At 41.4% G+C, this 15,323-nt stretch overlaps 1 long non-coding RNA gene across 1 annotated transcript; it reads left to right on the plus strand.

The window, feature by feature from the left end:
* The first annotated feature begins 3,222 nt into the window (after window positions 1-3,222).
* LOC139551318 (uncharacterized) lies at window positions 3,223-4,593 on the plus strand. The gene is made up of 3 exons (XR_011670244.1): window positions 3,223-3,424; window positions 3,534-3,769; window positions 4,312-4,593. It is a non-coding gene; the product is annotated as an uncharacterized lncRNA (long non-coding RNA).
* The last annotated feature ends 10,730 nt before the right edge of the window (window positions 4,594-15,323 follow it).

The raw sequence follows: 15,323 nt of genomic DNA on the forward strand, positions 1-15,323 counted from the left end.
CATTCAGATATAGATCTCTCTGTTCAATATCACCCTCCCTTCCGTTTATTGATCAGCTGTCTGGGACAGGGATGTTATTTCCATGTGCCAATTCGTAGACAAGTTCTCTGCATTTGAGGCTACAAAGCCCATGAAACTGGTCCGTGAGATTCTTGATATGATTATCAAGCTCAGACTCCATGTCATCAGATAAGACCTTGTGTTCCTCTCTTTTAGACAGGTGTATGTTCATTTGTATTGGTCATATGTACAGGATACACATGGTATACAAGTCCAACGACAAAATGCTTACTTGCAGGTTCCTTCTGGACTATGCAACAACAAAAATAAATAATAAAATATATGAATATGAACATAAAGTAGATGGCTTAGTAGAATAGAATAAACATTTTAGCATACATATAATACAGGAAGGCACAGTGCAGTATTTAACGATCATAAATAAGAGTCTGGTAACAGCAGTTGTGATGTTACATTTACATTTAAGTCATTTAGCAGACGCTCTTATCCAGAGCGACTTACAAATTGGTGCATTCACCTTATGACATCCAGTGGAACAGCCACTTTACAACAGTGCATCTAAATCTTTTAAGGGGGGGGGGGGGGTCAGAAGGATTACTTTATCCTATCCTAGGTATTCCTTAAAGAGGTGGGGTTTCAGGTGTCTCCGGAAGGTGGTGATTGACTCCGCTGTCCTGGCGTCGTGAGGGAGTTTGTTCCACCATTGGGGGGCCAGAGCAGCGAACAGTTTTGACTGGGCTGAGCGGGAACTGTACTTCCTCAGTGGTAGGGAGGCGAGCAGGCCAGAGGTGGATGAACGCAGTGCCCTTGTTTGGGTGTAGGGCCTGATCAGAGCCTGGAGGTACTGAGGTGCCGTTCCCCTCACAGCTCCGTAGGCAAGCACCATGGTCTTGTAGCGGATGCGAGCTTCAACTGGAAGCCAGTGGAGAGAGCGGAGGAGCGGGGTGACGTGAGAGAACTTGGGAAGGTTGAACACCAGACGGGCTGCGGCGTTCTGGATGAGTTGTAGGGGTTTAATGGCACAGGCAGGGAGCCCAGCCAACAGCGAGTTGCAGTAATCCAGACGGGAGATGACAAGTGCCTGGATTAGGACCTGCGCCGCTTCCTGTGTGAGGCAGGGTCGTACTCTGCGGATGTTGTAGAGCATGAACCTACAGGAACGGGCCACCGCCTTGATGTTAGTTGAGAACGACAGGGTGTTGTCCAGGATCACGCCAAGGTTCTTAGCGCTCTGGGAGGAGGACACAATGGAGTTGTCAACCGTGATGGCGAGATCATGGAACGGGCAGTCCTTCCCCGGGAGGAAGAGCAGCTCCGTCTTGCCGAGGTTCAGCTTGAGGTGGTGATCCGTCATCCACACTGATATGTCTGCCAGACATGCAGAGATGCGATTCGCCGCCTGGTCAAGTATGAATGAATGTGTGTGTGTCTAAGTGTGTGTGTATAAGTGGATGAGTGGATGTCTGTGTGGGAGTGCATGAGTTCTAAAGTACGGAGAATCAGAGCAGGTGGTCCGTACAGTTCAAGTGTTCAGCAGTCTGATGGCTTGTCGACAGAAACTGTCTCGAAGCCTGTTGGTATCAGACCTCATGCTCTGATACCGTCTGTAAACAACTGGTGCCTGGGGTGTGTGGGGTCCTTGACGATGCTGCGGGACTTCCTCAGGCACCGTTTAGAGTAGATGTCCTGGATGAGTGGTAACAAGTTCCCAGTGATGTACTGGGCCATCTTCACCAGCCTGCTGGAGGCCCAAGTTCCCAGTGATGTACTGGGCCGTCTTCACCAGCCTGCTGGAGGCCCAAGTTCCCAGTGATGTACTGGGCCGTCTTCACCAGTGCTGGAGGGCCTTGCAGTCGTGGACGGAGCATTTCCCGTACCAGACCGTGATGCAACCAGTCCGGACGCTTTCGATGGTGCAGCAGTACTATATGAAGATTTCCTGGGGTGGCATGCGGGATTTCTTTAGCCGCCTTAGGAAGTAGAGACGCTGTTGTGACATCTTGACAAGAGTGGTGGTTGTTGGTCCATGTCAAGTCCTTGGTGATGGGGACGCAGTGGAGGAAAAAGTACTTGAGTAAAAGTAAAGTTACCTTGATAGAAAATGACTCAGGTAAAAGTGAAAGTCACCCAGTAAAATACTACTTAAGTATAAGTCTAAAAGTATTCGGTTTTAAATATATTTAAGTCTCAAAGTAAAAATAATTGCTAAAATATACTTAATAAGTATCAAAAGAAAAAGTAAAGGTATAAATCATTTCAAATTCAGCAAAACAGACTGCATAATTATTTATTTACATTTTTTATGGAGAGCCAGGGTCAATCTCCAACACTCATACCTCCAGTAACTCCAGTGGTAAGCTACTGTACCCTATAGCTAGAAATGGGTTATTGAGAGTTATAGTTACAGTGGCCAGAATGAATGCGAAGACACTTAGTGCCCTCTGAAATGAACATGTGCTTGACTCCTCTTTAATTTGCGTCTCTGTTTTATCCTTTCCAGCATTTCCCCTGGACAGCCATGAAGATGAAAATTAAGCAGACCTTCATTTTGGCCATTTTGTTTTTTCAACTGACCATCTCGGTTGAAGGAGGGGTAAGTGACTTTAAATAATTAATCTCCTAATCTACTAGTATGATATTTACCGTCTCGTTAGTAGGTATTCAACAAAAGTGAGAAACGTTTTGGCTCATTGAACATGTTTTTTATTGAAAATAGTTACTGTTTTGTTATGACTCAATTGCCTCTCTGCTTTACTACCAGGGGACTGGGTCTGGGCCGGTTCAACAGGTAAAACAACATGAACTACAAACACTACAGTATTGATTTACTGAATAATATGACATACTGTGTGCTGGAAGCCCATTTAAATACTATTTATTCAAGTAATGTCTTTATGATAAAGCATTTGTACTTTTATTAATTTAGTTTATTATTATTAATTCACTTTTGAGAGAAGATTTTCTGAATTTGTTAACAGTAAATTACTAACTGAACATGTTTTTATTTGAAAAGTAGTTTTTTGTTCTGAATATATAACTCAGGACCCCAACACACTTACACTTTGTGAAAATGTGTCATTGTCAGGTACATTAGCATTATACATTGTCAATGAATACAATGAAATCGTTGCCTGAGTTTGTTAACTACTTTTTAAAAGATATGTATTTTGTGATTTACAGGAAAAGATCAATGTAAATAGCAATTAGCGTCAGACAATGCAGGTATTACTTGTTCCTATAATGATTCTATTTGTTTATTTAATCATCTTTTAGGAGTATCATTTTGGGGATATCATCAAATTTGATCGAACTGGATTCAACCACTATGCAATTTGGGTGGGTGATAAAGTGTTTGGCAATCCCAATATAAGAAAAAATGGACAAGATATTTTTCACTTCCCAGGTAAGTTTAAAATATTAACAATATAAAACATGAGCCTATACAATCCAAAATATTACTATAAAGTCACAAATTACAAAAATGTCTGATTTCATTTCCATTTCTCTATCAGGTGAGATAGTCTCTACAGTTACAAAATGTGCATTTGCTTCACTGGAAGCAGTTAAAGGCAGAAGTACCCCTGTGGTGGACAATTATCTAGATGGAAAAAAAGATATCAGAACGGATGCACAGATGATTCAAGATATTGTGACCCTGAATAACGATTGTGGGAGATACTTTGTTATCAAGAACAATTGTGAGCATATTGCCACAACTATTCGCTACGGTGAGGCTGTCTGCTTACAGGTACGTGTATTTATTTAATCAGACTCTGAATAGGCTATACATCTGAAGTGTGTAGTGAACTTCCATTCCATCAAACACAAACTCTCTTTGTTGTTTTGACAACTGGATTTTGGGGATTTTGGATATGGATCAATCTATTACTGAGCATATTTAAATGAGGTGAAGGCTAGCCATCAACGTAGCTAGAACCATGACGGCATTATGTTTATAACCTGGGACACATTCAATTGATTAAACGTTTGGCTACGTTTCACAACGGTTTGTACTGAACGACAATGGTGCGCACCATTCTTCAATGTTCTTTGAGGTGTTTTTGCTCCCATCTGGTGGGGTGTGTGTCCTGATTAATATGGGTATGACCATTTAAAATGGCAAAACTTGAGCCGTGTCATACTGAAAACTATTGCCTTCTCAGAGACCATATTCACAGCATTCTTTAACTGGTCTTTCAGTACAGCACCATTTCCATTCAATTAAAAATTGTACAACATTGGCCCCTGCTGAACGCTGTCCTGATTTTTCTCTCCTTCAACGGTCCTTAGCAAGGTTCCAATATCGTTACTGAAACTCTGGCGAGCTTCTGCTGTGTCACCAATAGAGTTGCCGAAACACTCAAGAAGAATCAGAAGAGGGGGCGTGGCAGAAGAGGTCTTGGTCTCCTGCGTGATGAATCCCGCGCCAACCAGGGTGCACCAGCTGCTTGAATTCTAAACCTCTCAGATGTTCTCTCTCTCTTCCATCCTCTCTGTCTCTGTATGAAGTGAGGTCTAAACCTCTCAGATGTTCTCTCTCTCTTCCATCCTCTCTGTCTCTGTATGAAGTGAGGTCTTAATAATAATAAAACATGAGCAAGAATTCTGTTTCCTGTCTGTTTTATTGTCGGTTGACTGCATCCACATCCATTGTTGAGACTATACACTGCTTAAAATGGATAAAGGGCTTGTAAGCTGTCAATTAAGAGTTAATTATATATATTAAAAATATATGTTATAACTCACTTATTAACATTCATCTCGTGTTAAGTGATTTATTGGTAATATGGTGTTTTACTGTAAGATGAGGAAATGTTGGAGACTTCACTGTCAGCAGCATGTGGACATGATTATCACTGATGTAATAGTTGAATCCCAACACTAGATGGCAGACAATGTACAACCTAAAGGCCTTTGGTCATGTGCTCTCAAATTCAACTCTGGACCTTCCTGCCAGTTTGACTGCATTTTTTCATTCTTCCCTTCTAATCAGGGACTGATTTATACCTGGGACACCAGGTGGATGCAATTACTTATCAGGTAGAACAGAAAACCAGCAGTAATCTGGACCTCCAGGGTAGTTTTGGATACCCCTGGTCTAGTGTATTACAGTGGACTATTTATAATGAAAAACTACATGATAACTAACTACATGATAACTAATTGATAACTTTGTGATAACTAATTGATAACTGGAGGGTATACGTCAGGTATGATGGAGGGTACATAAGGTATGATGGAGGGTATACAGTAGGCATGATGGAGGGTATACAGTAGGTATGATGGTGGGTATACAGTAGGTACGATGGAGGGTATACAGTAGGTATGATGGAGGGTATACAGCAGGTATGATGGAGGGTATACAGTAGGTACGATGGAGGGTATACAGCAGGTACAATGGAGGGTATACATCAGGTATGATGGAGGGTACATAAGGTATGATGGAGGGTATACAGTAGGTATGATGGAGGGTATACAGCAGGTATGATGGAGGGTACACAGTAGGTATGATGGAGGGTATACAGTAGGTATGATGGAGGGTATACAGCAGGTATGATGGAGGGTATACAGTAGGTACGATGGAGGGTACACAGTAGGTATGATGGAGGGTATACAGTAGGTATGATGGAGGGTATACAGCAGGTATGATGGAGGGTACACAGTAGGTATGATGGAGGGTATACAGTAGGTATGATGGAGGGTATACAGCAGGTATGATGGAGGGTATACAGTAGGTACGATGGAGGGTATACAGCAGGTACAATGGAGGGTATACATCAGGTATGATGGAGGGTACATAAGGTATGATGGAGGGTATACAGTAGGTATGATGGAGGGTATACAGTAGGTATGATGGAGGGTATACAGTAGGTATGATGGAGGGTACACAGTAGGCATGATGGAGGGTATACATCAGGTGTGCTGGAGGGTATACAGTAGGTATGATGGAGGGTATACATCAGGTATGATGGAGGGTACATAAGGTGGGATGGAGGGTATACAGTAGGTATGATGGAGGGTATACAGCAGGTATGATGGAGGGTATACAGTAGGTATGATGGAGGGTATATAAGGTATGATGGAGGGTATACAGCAGGTATGATGGAGGGTATACAGTAGGTATACTGGAGGGTTTACAGTAGGTATGATGGAGGGTATACAGCAGGTGTGATGGAGGGTATACAGCAGGTATGATGGAGGGTATACAGTAGGTATGATGGAGGGTATACAGCAGGTATGATGGAGGGTATAGAGCAGGTATGATGGAGGGTATACAGTAGGTATGATGGGAACTCTCTACTAGACACAGATGAATATCCTCCTTAATCCCACAATTCAATGGGAAGGCATCAAGTCAGAATTCCAACAATGGGCCTCAGTAGATAGACAGCAAAGAGTGTCAGGGGCCAACCAATAGCATTCCACTGCATATAGGCTGGATTCTCAAGCCAAACAGGTTCCTGCAACACGTCATCAGAACATGTATCTGAATGCAGCATGCACTGAGATCCCCATCCCCAGACACAGAGGGGGACAAAGACTGGACTGAGATCCCAGCTCGCTCCACCAGAGGCAGGGTGCCGGGCGGAAGACCGGCGCTACTGTGCGGGGGGTGTAGGAGCCAGCGGGGTCCTGCTGGTTCGAAAATATCTGGAGGAGCCAGTCTCTACAGGGATTTGTCCTGGCCAGTCTCTACAGGGATTTGTCCAGACCAGTCTCTCCAGTCTCTACAGGGATCTGTCCAAGGCCAGTCTCTACAGGGATCTTAAACGTGGTACAGGGATGTTATTAAACGTGATACAGTTGAAAATGAAATTTGTTTAAATCAGGTGTGTTTGCTAGGGATGGGGGAAAAGTGTGACACCAATCAGGCCCCCGAGGACTGGAATTGCCCAGGCCTGCGTAACGGTTTGGCGGAGAGCGTTGTATGCTCAGCAAAACACTTATTGGAAAAGTGTCAGAGACCAGTCCGATATCCATGCTGCGTTGCTGTTTGTGCACAACCTTCCCCGAGAAGGTTTGCCATCTCCTGTGAAGAGACTGTTTTCCAGGAGGACTAGGAAAATGCTTCTCACAACCACAGAGATGCTTCGCCCTGTGGTGAAGGAGGTTCTGACACAACAAAGAATGAGGGGAGAAGTGTACTAAAACCACAGTGCAAGGCAGCTCAGTCCAAGGCAGCTCAGTGGAGCTGTTTCTAAAACAGTTTCACCTGGGTCAGCTCTTCTAACACTGACACAGTCTGGAAGGGTAAGCAAGCTAAATCCCAAAGATGGTCACTTTTGGAATTTTTAGGCCTAAAACCTGAAGACAATGGGGTCACAATGTGCTGTGTAACATTGAACATTGTTAGAGTTGCAAGTTAAAAGAAGGGGGATGTAGATGGGTGGGTGTTCCACCAAGAATTCATGGACTACAAGTGGGATGTGGGGACCACATTGAGTGTGACACAAGATGTACAGTATCATCAATTCAGAAGGTAAACTCCCTTATTCACCTGCACGATACAGTAGTCTAAACGGTTAAGAAGCTACAGACAAAAGTTGGCACATCAGCGTTACTGACGTCATAGGAGTCCCGTGGGGCTTATGGGGTCGTAGAGCAAAACGGAGAACACCATCGTGTTTTTGAGTCTCCCTTTCGTATTAGTTTGTAGGCCAAACACTACAGACGTTTTTGTGAGAAGACCGTCTTATGGTCTGACGAACACTGCTCTGGCTCTGCCACCTATCACCGCAGATGCGGAAGGGCGACATTTTCAGATGCGGTGGATTGGGATGCAGCCCATGCAAAAGAAACAGATATATCTAGCTTAAACTGACACATTTTGATGGGGATTTTTTTTGTGTTATTTAGATTGACACACCGGTGCTTCAATGGACTCTAGGGGATTTTATCCAGCGATAGTCGACACCTGCATATAAGATGTTTGGCGGTGTGGTGTGTTGGAGGTGTAACTACGTTGGAGCTGTCAAATCGGTGAGCAGCTGCTCTTGATCATTGTCACGAAGCCACACCCATCCCACTCAGGTTAGAAGTTCAGAATGAGAAAGTGTAGGCTATATAGAAACAATTACAGTCAAATTGAAAATCATTCAACTAAATGATGAGGATTTCTATCAGCCTAATCTAGGTGTAGATTACATCTCACATTCGTGTTTGAACTTGTAAACAATTATGCATGTGATTTCTCTTAATACGACTCCGTGCAGCCAATTGCAATGCTGCTTTAGGTATAATCCCAGGAGCAGATTGTGGATTTGACAGCTCTAACGCAGTTCCACCTTCGACACCACCAAAACAACAGCTATGCCGATGTCGGCTAATGCAGATCTGATTGAATAGAGACCTCATGGTAGAAAACAGAAGTTGCAGACAAAAGTGTCTACAAAGCAGACAAAAATAAGTGCATATTGCCCGCAGTGCGTTGACTTCACTGGATGGTCACAGATGTTGCCGGGCATCACCATATTTAAAAAATAATAATAATGTAAACGGTGCAGCGACCCACCTAGATGACACTTGTCTTTTCTTCCAAAAATGGAGCTTAAAGATGTGTGTTTTGGGTTTAGTAGGAAAGACAGAAACCACTGTAAAGATGTGTGTTTTGGGTTTAGTAGGAAAGACAGAAACCACTGTAAAGATGTGTGTTTTGGGTTTAGTAGGAAAGACAGAAACCACTGTAAAGATGTGTGTTTTGGGTTTAGTAGGAAAGACAGAAACCACTGTAAAGATGTGCTTTTGGAAATGTCTGGGATTATACCAATTCAACCATTTATCAGGTGTGGATTTTTCAGCAAGGACTATTCTCTGATAATCAGTGTAGACCCCCAGATGGATGACAGAGAGGGGGGGAAACCACCTTATACTCCCCACATACAGGCTCTGTGTTGGTATCAACTCTCATCTCATTGGTCTCATGGGTATTTTGCCAATCAGCTGTGACGTCTGGGGAGGAGCTTTGTGTTTTTGACCCTAGAGTGAAACGTGTAACAAGTTCAGCTGGAGAGTATGTGAAGGATCAATATCGCAATGCCAATGTCCGGTAGAGTTATTAAATGTGAACAGAACACAAATCAACATTCATAAAAATGTTACATAACCTTTATTTATGCATTTTATTGCACCATGTCCTTAGGTTTGTCAGCACATCCGCATAAAATCATTTTCTCTGGGTGTGCGCCAGCTCATGTTTTTTTATTCAACATGCCAAATTTATTTATCACAAAACATAAAAAGTTCTGCTTTAAACACTAAAAGTTTTTATATCTTAGGAAACACATTTTACATATTTAACATTTCAGGCAAACAGGATGTTAAAGATTTTGTCCAGACAAACTCAATGACAGACAAACTGAATTGCAATTTAATAGTAATTACTGACTACTAAATGAAAGACCAAAGTATGTATCACATTAATGTTATATATTGGGACGACATTACATGACAGATATACTTCCTTTAATGATAATGTCCATAAGAGTCTTTGTTCTGAATATCACCTTCACCTGGCTCTATCAGCCTTCTTTGTAAAACCACGGTGATAGTTCAGTACACCTGGTATGCTCTGTTAGAGACCATGGACCACTGCTCCTCTCATATCTAGGTTAGCAGAAGGCTTGGGACCTATTTGGTTAGATACTGATTTCACAGTTGAGATGTACAGGACAGAGAGGGTGTCTTTAAAAAAATGCCTGTGGCTGGCACGTAAGTTAGAAATGTTGAACCTGAACCCTCTGTTCTTGTCACACACACACACACACACACACACACACACACACACACACACACACACACACACACACACACACACACACACACACACACACACACACACACACACACACACACACACACACACACACACACACACACACACACACACACACACACACACACACACACACACACACACACACACACACACACACACACACACACACACACACACACACACACACACACACACACACACACACACAAACATACATTGGCACACAGTGTCAATCAACTCAGAGTTTACACTTGCATATTGTGGATATACTTGTACCTAATTCAGCATATCCAGTAACATTTGTGGATATTGTATACCCAAATAAGGTAATACATGAAATGCAAAATGTAGGTTTCCAGACTAAGACATGTTAGGTTATTTTAGAGAGATGTCCAGTCAGTAGCTATAGGTATCTGGTGACATGTTAGGTTATTTTAGAGAGATGTCCAGTCAGTAGCTATAGGTATCTGGTGACATGTTAGGTTATTTTAGAGAGATGTCCAGTCAGTAGCTATAGGTATCTGGTGACATGTTTGGAGCCAATCAAGGGGACTATAATCTTCTTACATACAAACCTTGCTTTCACTAGAGTTCTGAAAGTCTGGTCTGTTTATATCAGACTGAACACAGGAATTTCCTGGGTTTCCTCCTTTATTAACATACAGTAGTGGGGCTCCTGCTGAGGTAAAACAGAGGTGTCCCTGTTGTTTTAACCCAGTAGGAGACGCTGTGTAGTATAGTGGTTCACAAACGTTCCTACTTAACCACCAAATAAACATGTTTTTACAGTGTCATGTCTGTGTTTCCATTGTTTTGGTCTGAATCTATACCTAGACACCAGAAAGATCACTTTACATTTTTTTATGTACTTTTTGAATTCCTTTCATTCTAAAATATTGCATCTTAATGTGTTTAATGGAGTTAAATGTTTACTTAAATTCAGGAGAGGACCAGACCTGAATGCATCTCTTTCAACTAGTCGCCTTGAACGTAGCTCTTCCATCAACTCATCAAGCACCAGCTGTGTAACTGCTTTCATCGGAAGAAGAGGAATCGTCAGACCAAAATGCAGCGGTATACGTGTTCATCTTTATTATAAGGAACTGAACACTGAATACTAAAATAACAACCGGAAAACCCGAAACAGTCCTGCAAGGTGAAACAAACACTAAACAGAAATTACAACTACCCACAAAACACAGGTGGGAAAAGGGAAAAATCCTGTCTAGTACAGTGTCCACAGAATATGTTTTAAAGTCTAAATATATCTATATTCCAGAAATATAACTTTAATTTACAAAATATTTGTTTGATGATTTCACAAATTCTGTGAAATCATTGCCTACATTACTTTACTGACACTTAACAGTCTTCATTTCAATTAAATATGTTGATATTATCTGGGGTGGCATTTACATTTAATTAAAGATGACAACATTATCTTTCTATTGTCCTTACAGGAGGCTCAGGCCGCACAAGGAAATACTCTAGAACCGGTAAATAGAACACACCAATAACATCTCAGTATTTGTTTCCTGAATAACGACAAATGAAAGCACAATTCTGTTCAGCTGATTTAAGACCTGATTGTACTGTCCTTATGGTAGGTAGTCTTCTGTCAATTCACTTTAGGAGATATCTACAGTACCTGACTACCAGTAATTCAGCATAGATTTTTACTGAGTCATTGAGAAGTAACTTTTTTATTATGAACATAAAACAAACTTGATAAACCAATATGTAAATTACTTTCAGCAGGTGAACATTGTCTACCAGTGAAATAATTAACTGCCCTAATTTTAAGTCTTTATCGATATTGTATCCATGTTTTAATCAATCAATACAATTTATTTATAAAGCTCTTCTTACATCAGCTGATATGTCAAAGTGCTGTACAGAAACCCAGCCTAAAACCTCAAACAGCAAGCAATGCAGGTGCAGAAGCACAGTGGCTTTGTGAAAAAGTTTAGAAAGAAATAAGCTTTTTGTGCGTATGGAACATTTCTGGGATCTTTTATTTCAGCTCATGAAACATGGGACCAACACTTTTCATGTTGCATTGATATTTTTGTTCAGTGTATATACCAGAAAAATAACTTTAATTCAGAAGATATTTGTGTTTTTTTCCAAAATATTTTATCACAATTTATTTATTTAATCCCAAGAATGAAACTTGAAACATGTTCAGTTATACAGAATGTGAAAGACTAATGTCACCATAATAATGACAAGAAGTATCATTCCAAAAAGAGATGCATTATTACATGTTCTTTTGTGATTGCAGTTCAAGACTTTGACAACATATATTCTTTATTAGACTGCACCATCATGTCTCTCTACCCTCTGTACCTCCACCTGCACCATCATGTCTCTCTACCCTCTGTACCTCCACCTGCACCATCATGTTTCTCTCCCTCTGTACCTCCACCTACACCCTCATGTTTCTCTACCCTCTGTACCTCCACCTGCACCATCATGTTTCTCTACCCTCTGTACCTCCACCTACACCCTCATGTTTCTCTACCCTCTGTACCTCCACCTACACCCTCATGTTTCTCTACCCTCTGTACCTCCACCTACACCCTCATGTTTCTCTACCCTCTGTACCTCCACCTACACCCTCATGTTTCTCTACCCTCTGTACCTCCACCTACACCCTCATGTTTCTCTACCCTCTGTACCTCCACCTACACCCTCATGTTTCTCTACCCTCTGTACCTCCACCTACACCCTCATGTTTCTCTACCCTCTGTACCTCCACCTACACCCTCATGTTTCTCTACCCTCTGTACCTCCACCTACACCCTCATGTTTCTCTCCCTCTGTACCTCCACTTGCACCATCATGTTTCTCTACCCTCTGTACCTCCACCTGCACCATCATGTTTCTCTACCCTCTGTACCTCCACCTACACCCTCATGTTTCTCTCCCTCTGTACCTCCACCTGCACCATCATGTTTCTCTCCCTCTGTACCTCCACCTGCACCATCATGTTTCTCTACCCTCTGTACCTCCACCTACACCCTCATGTTTCTCTCCCTCTGTACCTCCACCTGCACCATCATGTTTCTCTCCCTCTGTACCTCCACCTGCACCATCATGTTTCTCTACCCTCTGTACCTCCACCTACACCCTCATGTTTCTCTCCCTCTGTACCTCCACCTGCACCATCATGTTTCTCTCCCTCTGTACCTCCACCTGCACCATCATGTTTCTCTACCCTCTGTACCTCCACCTACACCCTCATGTTTCTCTCCCTCTGTACCTCCACCTGCACCATCATGTCTCTCTACCCTCTGTACCTCCACCTACACCCTCATGTTTCTCTCCCTCTGTACCTCCACCTGCACCATCATGTTTCTCTACCCTCTGTACCTCCACCTACACCCTCATGTTTCTCTCCCTCTGTACCTCCACCTACACCCTCATGTTTCTCTCCCTCTGTTCCTCCACCTGCACCATCATGTTTCTCTCCCTCTGTACCTCCACCTGCACCATCATGTTTCTATACCCTCTGTACCTCCACCTGCACCATCAAAGGCATATCTATAATCTATAGTCTAGGAACACCACTAACCAGTTGTCAGGTTAAACGTGTCCTTGTGTTTTTATCCAGGGTCTTTCGATCCAACGATTATCCTACTATTGACATTTTCCACCAGAAAAGGTGTATATGAATAGATTTTAAAAAGATAAACCTGTGTCAGTTCCTCTTTCAGTTGACCAGTTCTGTACACAATGCTGCTGCTGCATTTCTGCTGCACTAACCTATGCCAGGGGTTCCCAACCTTTTACTGTACCCCCTAATGTGAAGTACCCCCTCATGTGAAGTACCCCCTCATGTGCGTTTTACCAGGAAGCACATGGTCTCACAAGTCTTCTCATGACTATCAGTAATTGAGTATTGATTTTTACTGAAAGTCATTGATAAGTTACTTTTAATTATGAACATAAAACAAACTTGATGAAGCAATATGTCAATTACTTTCAGTAGGTGAACATTGTCTACAAGTGAAATAATTTCCTGCCCTAATTTTATGTCTTTATCTATATTTTAAATGCTGTGAGTTATGTGACGTTACATACATGATTAGAGATTTGATTAGAAATGACAATATTGGATTGCTCATAATAACTAATGATGTGTCACCTATTGATCTGTTGTTGTTATTTTAGTATTCATTTGGGGATATCATCAAATTTAATCGGAAGATTGGTCCCGTTTCATTTAACCACTATGCTATTTACGTGAGCAATAAAAATATCAAAGATAAAGGCGATGATCAGGATATTTTTCACTTCTCAGGTAAGTTTACAAAAGTTTCAATAAAACATAAGCCTTTTAAATCCTTTTAAATGTTGTTAAACATTTCTACAACCTTACTCATGAAAAGTATGTTTCCTTTATCAGGTGAAATTATTAACAAAAAATATGCAGATTGTGCGTTTGGCAAACTGGAGGATGTTACACAAAACAGCACCTCTGAGAAACACAATTATAGGGATCATGAAGACAAAGTGATGAATGACCAAGAAATGATTGACAAAATTACAAATTATCACGAAAACTGTCAAGGACAATACAAACTTTTTACTGCTAATTGTGAGCATCTTGTGACATTTATTCGCTATGGTTCTGCAACCTGCAAACAGGTAAGTTTATTTCTTTAATCAAACATTGACACTCAACAACAATCTAAAGTTTTTAATCCATATTATAATCCGCCAACTGCATTAAAAAGTTTTTGGCTTTGATAATTGTTTTAACATAAACTGGAATTTAAAAACATACAAACTCTGTAGGCTACGTGATATGAATTGCTAGAAGATGGTTAGTGGATGTAGGTTACCCCTTATCAACCATGAATCAGTCAATTCCATAGAAACAAAATGAATAGAACAGGCTTGGAAGATCTACTGTAACCCTGGCAATGTTACTGGTAAAACCATGGGTACACTCGCAATAGATGAGGTAAAGGAGTCCATGGAATGCAGACGTTGACCAGATTGGCACAAAATCAACAAATCTGATCTAACAATGTGGATATTTATCAAATCCGTCATGATTTATGTGTTGTAACAGGCCAACAATGTGGTTACTTAAATCCGACTTGGATATATTTGTCTGTTTTCACTGTAGAACAGAAGTTGTCCCTTTTCAGGTTTAGAAGAAGTGACTCCATACAAACATTATGCTCAGATGTTTACCTCAACATAGTGTGAAAATCATATATAACCAATTTTGCTGTGGGGCAATGAGGAGACCCGGGATCTTTCACCCACGCGATTCCATGGCAACTCCATTGTTTTGGTCAAGATTGATTGAGTCCTTTACTGCATCAAAATATAAAGAGGTCAATCAAACTTAAGAGTTATATATTGGAAAGAAACCAAGAGACAACAAAAATACTATTTTCACACTTTTCATATATACATATACATATATACATATATATACATTATTATGTACAGTTAAATTAAATCTTTAGAAAAATGAGAAGTGTTGTGATACAAGATTGTTTACACT

Source organism: Salvelinus alpinus, chromosome 23 (genome assembly GCF_045679555.1).
Source record: "Salvelinus alpinus chromosome 23, SLU_Salpinus.1, whole genome shotgun sequence".
NCBI lineage: Eukaryota > Metazoa > Chordata > Actinopteri > Salmoniformes > Salmonidae > Salvelinus > Salvelinus alpinus.